Genomic DNA, 6578 nt, shown 5'->3' with positions numbered 1-6578 from the left:
AACTCACTTATGTTATAAAAATTTTTGGTGTTTGATTTTAGATCTCAAGCAGCCAACCACAATTCTGACTAGACTTCTTAGTGACATTTCTTCAAGTGTTTGACTGTTATCATCAACTAGACTTTTTACAAACAAGGAGGTGAAAAAATTTAAGCTCATTTTAATAACCACTTGCAAGAGCTGAGTTTTATTCAAGAGTTATTAAGGATTCCAGCTATTGCACTGAAATAATCAGTGATAAAACCTCATGTGAAAACAAAATTTTGAATCAAATCATTTACACGTCTGGTATTTTAGAGTAAAGATAATGCTCTGTTTTCACTTTGAACCCATCTACAGGAGTCCCCATATTCCCCTGTAGCCTTGCCAACCTCAGTTGTATTCACACTTGAACAATTGGGGCACCTTGAACAGAACTTCTCTCTCTAATCTGAAGGGATCTTTGGGTACTGTTTTGAGGATTTATTGTATAGAGATGAAGGGTGCATGCTGAATGCAGCTTGCTAATCAGATGTGAGGAAAAGAGGAATCAAAGTTGTTAGGCATTGTTTTGAGAGAGAAAGTCATTTGTGTAAGTTTAGAGAAAACAAATTTGGAGCTGAGCTTTGACTCTAAAGCCTCAGCCCTTGACTCCCACATTCACCTACTACATGAAATTCTGTGTCCCAAACGCTTCTTTTCATACCCTTCACTATAGACTGATACTTAACTTTTAAAAACAGGCAATTTCTGCCCAGTGAAATGATGCACACCTGTAATTCTAGCTACTAGGGAGGCTGAGGTAAGTTCGAGGTGAGCTGGGCAGCTCAGGGAGATGCTGCTCAAAACAAAATGTAAAGAAGGGCTGGGGATGTGGTAGAGTATTTACCTCCCCTTTCCAAGGGTCTGGGTTCATTCCTCAGTACTCAAGTGGGGGATTCTAGATGATGCTCAAAATTTTGATTCATTTTTTACTTTGTAAGACTTACCCCTTTGTCATGTGCTTTTGCTTGTTTATACTTTCCTAGGTCGCACTAGGTAAAACATGTCATCCTGGACAGCCCTTGCCCAGGCCAGCATGGAATTAGTGTGCATTTATGAACAGAACATCTGAAGGGTGCTAAGCATTGTGCTAATAGGTAGGACAGTGTGCTAATGCTGCAGAGGGAAAAGAGAGCTCTGAGGGCAGGGTAAAGTGTTACACCGAATATTTGTGATTCTAGAGGATGACGCCATTACCTCTGCCTGTGGACACACGGAAGTGTTCCCCAGGAAGGATGCTTTGAGCTGGGTTGTGAAGGTGACTGTGAGTACGTGTGCAAATGCCTGTCACACTCATTGGAGATCTGGCCATGCCGTGAGGTGGTTATGATGTAGTGGAAATATAACTGGGGCAGGAAACCCTTGCTTGTACATTGGCTTGTACCCTGTAACAGCTAAGTCATCAACACCTCTGTAGTACAAAATGCTTGCAAAAAAATTCTCAACAAATCCAGTGGCAGACTTTTGCTCCTAAGAATCCACATTTTTCCTTTGGTTCTTCCACACAAGAGTTTATGGCTATATTCATTTGAAATTTACATTTCCTCCTTGGCCCTTCTCCATGCCCAATACCACCTGTCATTAGAAGCCACCTCTTCACTCTTTGTTTTGAAGCAATATACCATTTATTATTTTTACCTCTTGTAATTATTTTCACAAGTTGGAAACAGCAGAATTGTAGGTATTAATGGAAAAAACCTTGAATAATTATTGTAACTTAGTAAATAAAGATTATAATGTTGGAAATTTAAGTAAAATAAAACCTAAATCCAACTAGTTTTTTAATTTTATGGAAAAAAACTAAACATTTCATAACAAAATGCTAGGAGAATAACCGTAGTTCATACATCGAGTATTGCTATCTTTAAAGTAGTTAATCAGAGGGCAAGTTATGAACTTAAAAATTATTCAAATGATATTAGCACAAACCATTTTCAATGAACTAAGAGCACTAGTAGTATAACTATTTTATATATTTTCTTCCTTTTCCCTCCCTTCCTTTACCCTTTCCCCCTTACTCTGAAGAAGCTTTTTGAATTTGATTCGCACCTGAAATCACACGGTTAGTGAGGAAAAACTATTTAAAAAAAGTAAACATGTATCTGCGCCCTCGGCTATGAGCAACACGGGGCTGTGTACTCTGAGTACACAGAGCAGATCCACGTCTTCTCTGGAGAATTCCTTCCCAGAAGAAAAACAGTGACTGGGACACAGGCAGGAATGAAGCCAGGGACTTTGGGTTCTGTGGTGGAGGGATAGCTGTGCACGAGAGTCACTCGCTTGTATAATTCAAACTTGAATGAAAAGTAGGGGTTACCCAGGAAGTGCAGCACATTATGAGGCCAGAAGAGAATCATTCTGTTATCTAGTCTGATCCTCACAATAATCTTGGGATGTAGGGAGATATCACTGTATTTTATGGTTAAGAAACTCATGCTCAGGGAAAGGAAGTCACCTCCCTAGTTAATGGTAGTAAGCAGAAGAGCTGGGGTTGACTTCTAAATCCAGTAATTTTTATGTGGCTCCCACCAGCTGGACATAGACTTTGGAGGCTAGAGGTGGGAAGGAATTGGGCCGGAGAGAACAGTTCTTGATGTGGCTTCTATTTTTAAAGAATTCTTGCATGACCCCTTGCCTCATTTTAGGGGTGGTGGGTCAGGGTATAACCCTTTATATCGCCAGTTTCATGGATTAACCAGCAGGTGGCACCAGGTCCCAAAGCAAACCTTCCTTCTCAGGGGACAGCACAACTCCTGATCTTCCCGGAGTACTTATTAATGAAATTAGGCAGATCAAAGCAGGACTCATTACCCTGCTTCCTGAGATAGTCAGGATCTGCTCAGTACACACTGCAAATCAATAAGCAAAGCGTGGAAGGCGGGTTGAAGAGTAGAGGGCAGGAGGACTTCGGAACAGATGGATGCTAGGATCAGCCATTTGGAGCCAAGCGGTGCTGTTTCTCTGCACTCTAGCCCTCACCTTTAATAACATGACTAGTTTCTACCTGTTGTGATAGTTCTTGTGAAGATTAGTCATAATGTATATACAGCAGCTGCTGTACAATAGCTATTTAGCTAATGATAATTGTATTTATTCACATCTTTAAAAAAGACAAGGAAATCATGATTATACCTAGATGTAACTTCCCATCCACTTTTTCTCAGATATTTTCAGGCAGTACATCAGGTGTCTATTGCTGGTATATTATTAATTCAACTAGAGGATTCTTTCATGGAGATTGGATAGTATTTCATGGTAGAAAAGGAAGAAAGATAGCCTTTGATTATAAGGTCTGTGATCCTCTTAGCAACAAGATTATTTTGTTAAAACTCCCAAAGGCAATGGACCCATACATGCTTTTTGGTACAAAACTAAGTGTGTTTTTTGAAGTATAAAATTCTGTCCTCAGAATTTCATAGTTTAGTAGGGGAGAAAGGACTAATAACTGAAACAACTAGTGACAGAACTGTATTATCATTCTGCTACTTATGTTAATTGTGAAATAATCTATTTGTATAGAATTAAGATTAGTTTTATATTTCCTGTCCAATGACTCTAACACTGCTCATTTTCTATGATGTTTGGAGTGGCTGGTGAACACAGTAATTTCTCAAGAATCATAGACAACTTCTTCATAAACAATCTAATAGACAAGAATCAAAGAAATCCACAGAAGTCAAAACTCAGGTTAGAAAATAATGATTATTTTTCCCTTTTGCAGCACAGATTACTGCGGCCGGCAGAGCCGATGAACTTGTGTGCTAGGGCAGCTCTTCAGGTTTCAGGAGAAGAGAGCACCTATGCCCCAAGGGAGAAGAAATTTGATATAAGGAGACAAAGCACGGGACGCAAAGAACGGCTACTTTCTCAGCAGGCTTCGGGGAGCATGGAAGCTTTTTCAAGTACAAGTTGAAATTCATGCAGACCTGTTCCGTCAGGATGCTTGACAGGAGAGTTCCTTGCTTCTTCTTCCTGCTGTACAGCTGTGGAAATTCTGCTTCCTCTGCTCCTGTTATCAAATACCTACCCTTGTCTCCTCGGGCATGAACACTCATGTGGTTAGAACAGGCCAACCAGGGTAATCTGGGATAATTTTCCCTTTCCAAGTCGGTCATTTTAACCACATCTGCAAAATCCCCTTTGGCAGGTAAAGTGACATATTCACAGGCTCTAGGAACTGCAAGGTGGATGTCTTGGGGGTGGGGGAAGATTATTTTGCATACCAAACCACTTGTTGATTTTTACTTGTCTTGACCATGACAAATACAAACTCCTTAGAACCTATCCCAGTTTTCATGAAATCTTCAAGTATTCCCCATAACCCTCTATTGCCTCTTCTTTGGACTTCCAATAGCATTTTTTGGTTCTAATACATTTTGTAACATGGTCTAACTGTACCCTTGATGGTTTTTGCTAATATGTTTATGTATTTTGCATTTCTGTCTTTTTCTCAGTGAGATTATGACTTCCTGAGGAAATTCATGCATCTTTTGTGTACCCCTACTGGGTGTGTCCAAATTGTTTGAGAAATACTTAAAATATTAAATAAGTGGCTGACTTTGAAGGAGGAAGCTCAGTGGAGTTCCTGTCCAAGGGTAGTTGCTGTAGACACAGCCATGGAGACTGGATCAGATGCTCACACTGTGGTCAGCCCATCTCACACACAGGGCTACCAAAGGATTCTTCTAGTAAACTTTCCTATTTTCCTTTCTTACCTTGGCAGCCAACATTGATTAGAATCTAAATCGTTCCAGCAAGATCTTCCAGACATAGTAAAATCATTGCCCTTGGATTTTATTGTTTTTTTTCCTGCAAGATTACCCATTGATAATTCAGGCGTGATTGTTTTTAGGGACTCTTTTGGACATAGATTACATAATGTATCAGAATTGTACTAAATGCAAGTTTCCTATAAAGAGAACAAAACTGTAAGAAGTTAAAAGTTAAGCTTGATGCCCCCATTCTATCAGATCCAGTGAACAGGGTGAACGAGAACAAATTGTCATGTTTTTGTTTCACAGAATTGTGGTAAACATTTTGCATTCATTCAGGACATCGAAGCAACCATGGAAAGACATGCGAGGCAGAGGACTCCAGAACTGCTTCAGAAAGTGGCAAGAACAATGGGATAAAGGTGTTTTAAGTGAGGGGAAGTGTTTTGAGGATGGAGATTTATGGAAGTAAGCCTTTTACTGCAGTAATTTTAAAAATTTAAACATTTACTGGACATTTTGATCATACTGCATAGGTTATTAAGGGACCAGACAACTATCCATAAATCTACATCTAAAAACACTGCTTTTTGGTAAGGACAAAACTAAGGTCCCCCACTGAGAAATGACCTTGCCACTCACTAGTAGAGGGGAGCTATGGGTACAGGCAGGTGTCTCCTACATCCTGCCTGGAAGGGGAAGCCACTTGCCCTGTAGACATCTGGAGCAGGCCGCCTCCTGGCAAATGGGTAGAGCTCACTGATTAGTGCAAATATTGCACTCACTGAGTCAAAGAAACACATATTCAAAATTTTTCCAAAAGTGAGATAATAAAATGAGAATGTTATTTAAAAGTTCTCTATGGAGGCTGATACCTGCTGTCTTTTCATCCTCCCACTAAGGAAGACGCTCATAAAAAGAACTTAAAGAAATCTCCTACTCACAGGTGCTTGGTTTAGCTATTTAACTTCTCTTTCTAATTGCCACTTCACCTTTTCAAATGGTAAATTTTCTATTTTATGCGCTTGAACATTATGAACTACCTAACAAGCTTTTTTTTTTCAGCAGAAGAGTTACAAATAATAAATATATATAACAATCTAAAATACTGAACAGATTGTGGCAAGCCGTTTTATAATTCTTCCCGTAGGAAGGACTTGAGACCGTCATTCATCACAGGCAGGGTCTCTCTCCCCACATCGCCAAGTTCCATGTGCTTCTGCAGGCCGCAGTGTGGAGAGGTGTGGTGAATACTCAGACGTGTAACACTACCAGGTTTCCCATTGAGAAATGACCTTAAGAAACGACCTATTCTCCTAAATATGGAGCTCCCTGACTCAGTCTTGAATGCCGAACTGCCTAGTCAATGCTGTCACTTGTATCTCCAAATGGTACCTGAAGGTTATGACTCCTGATCTTCCCCGCTGTCCTAAGTGCCAACCCTCTCACAGCACCAACCCCCCAGTAAATAGCCAGCCATATTCCTGTTGATTTTTCTCTTTCATCATGTTCCACATCTGATCCACAGTCTTCATGGCTTTATCTACAACTACCCTGAACTCTACCCTCTGCAAACATCGTCACTACTACCATGTTTTCCAAGTTGCTACCCTTTTCCACCCTGATTATTCCAACAGTGTTCTACCTGGCCCATCTGTTCCTGTCCTACTCTTTTGGGAATTTTCTCAACAACTCAGAGATTCTATTCTTTTTTCAATAAAGATCTTTCATTGCATCATTAAAATATCACAGATTGGGCTGGGGATTTAGCTCAGCGGCAAAAGCGCCTACCTGGCAAGCGCAAGGTCATGAGTTCGGTTCCTCGTACTGGAGAAAAACCAAAAA

Source organism: Chinchilla lanigera, unplaced genomic scaffold, assembly GCF_000276665.1.
Source record: "Chinchilla lanigera isolate Chin_1 unplaced genomic scaffold, ChiLan1.0 scaffold00005, whole genome shotgun sequence".
NCBI lineage: Eukaryota > Metazoa > Chordata > Mammalia > Rodentia > Chinchillidae > Chinchilla > Chinchilla lanigera.
The sequence above is the reverse complement of the archived record's forward strand: the minus strand, read 5'-3'. Positions refer to the sequence as shown.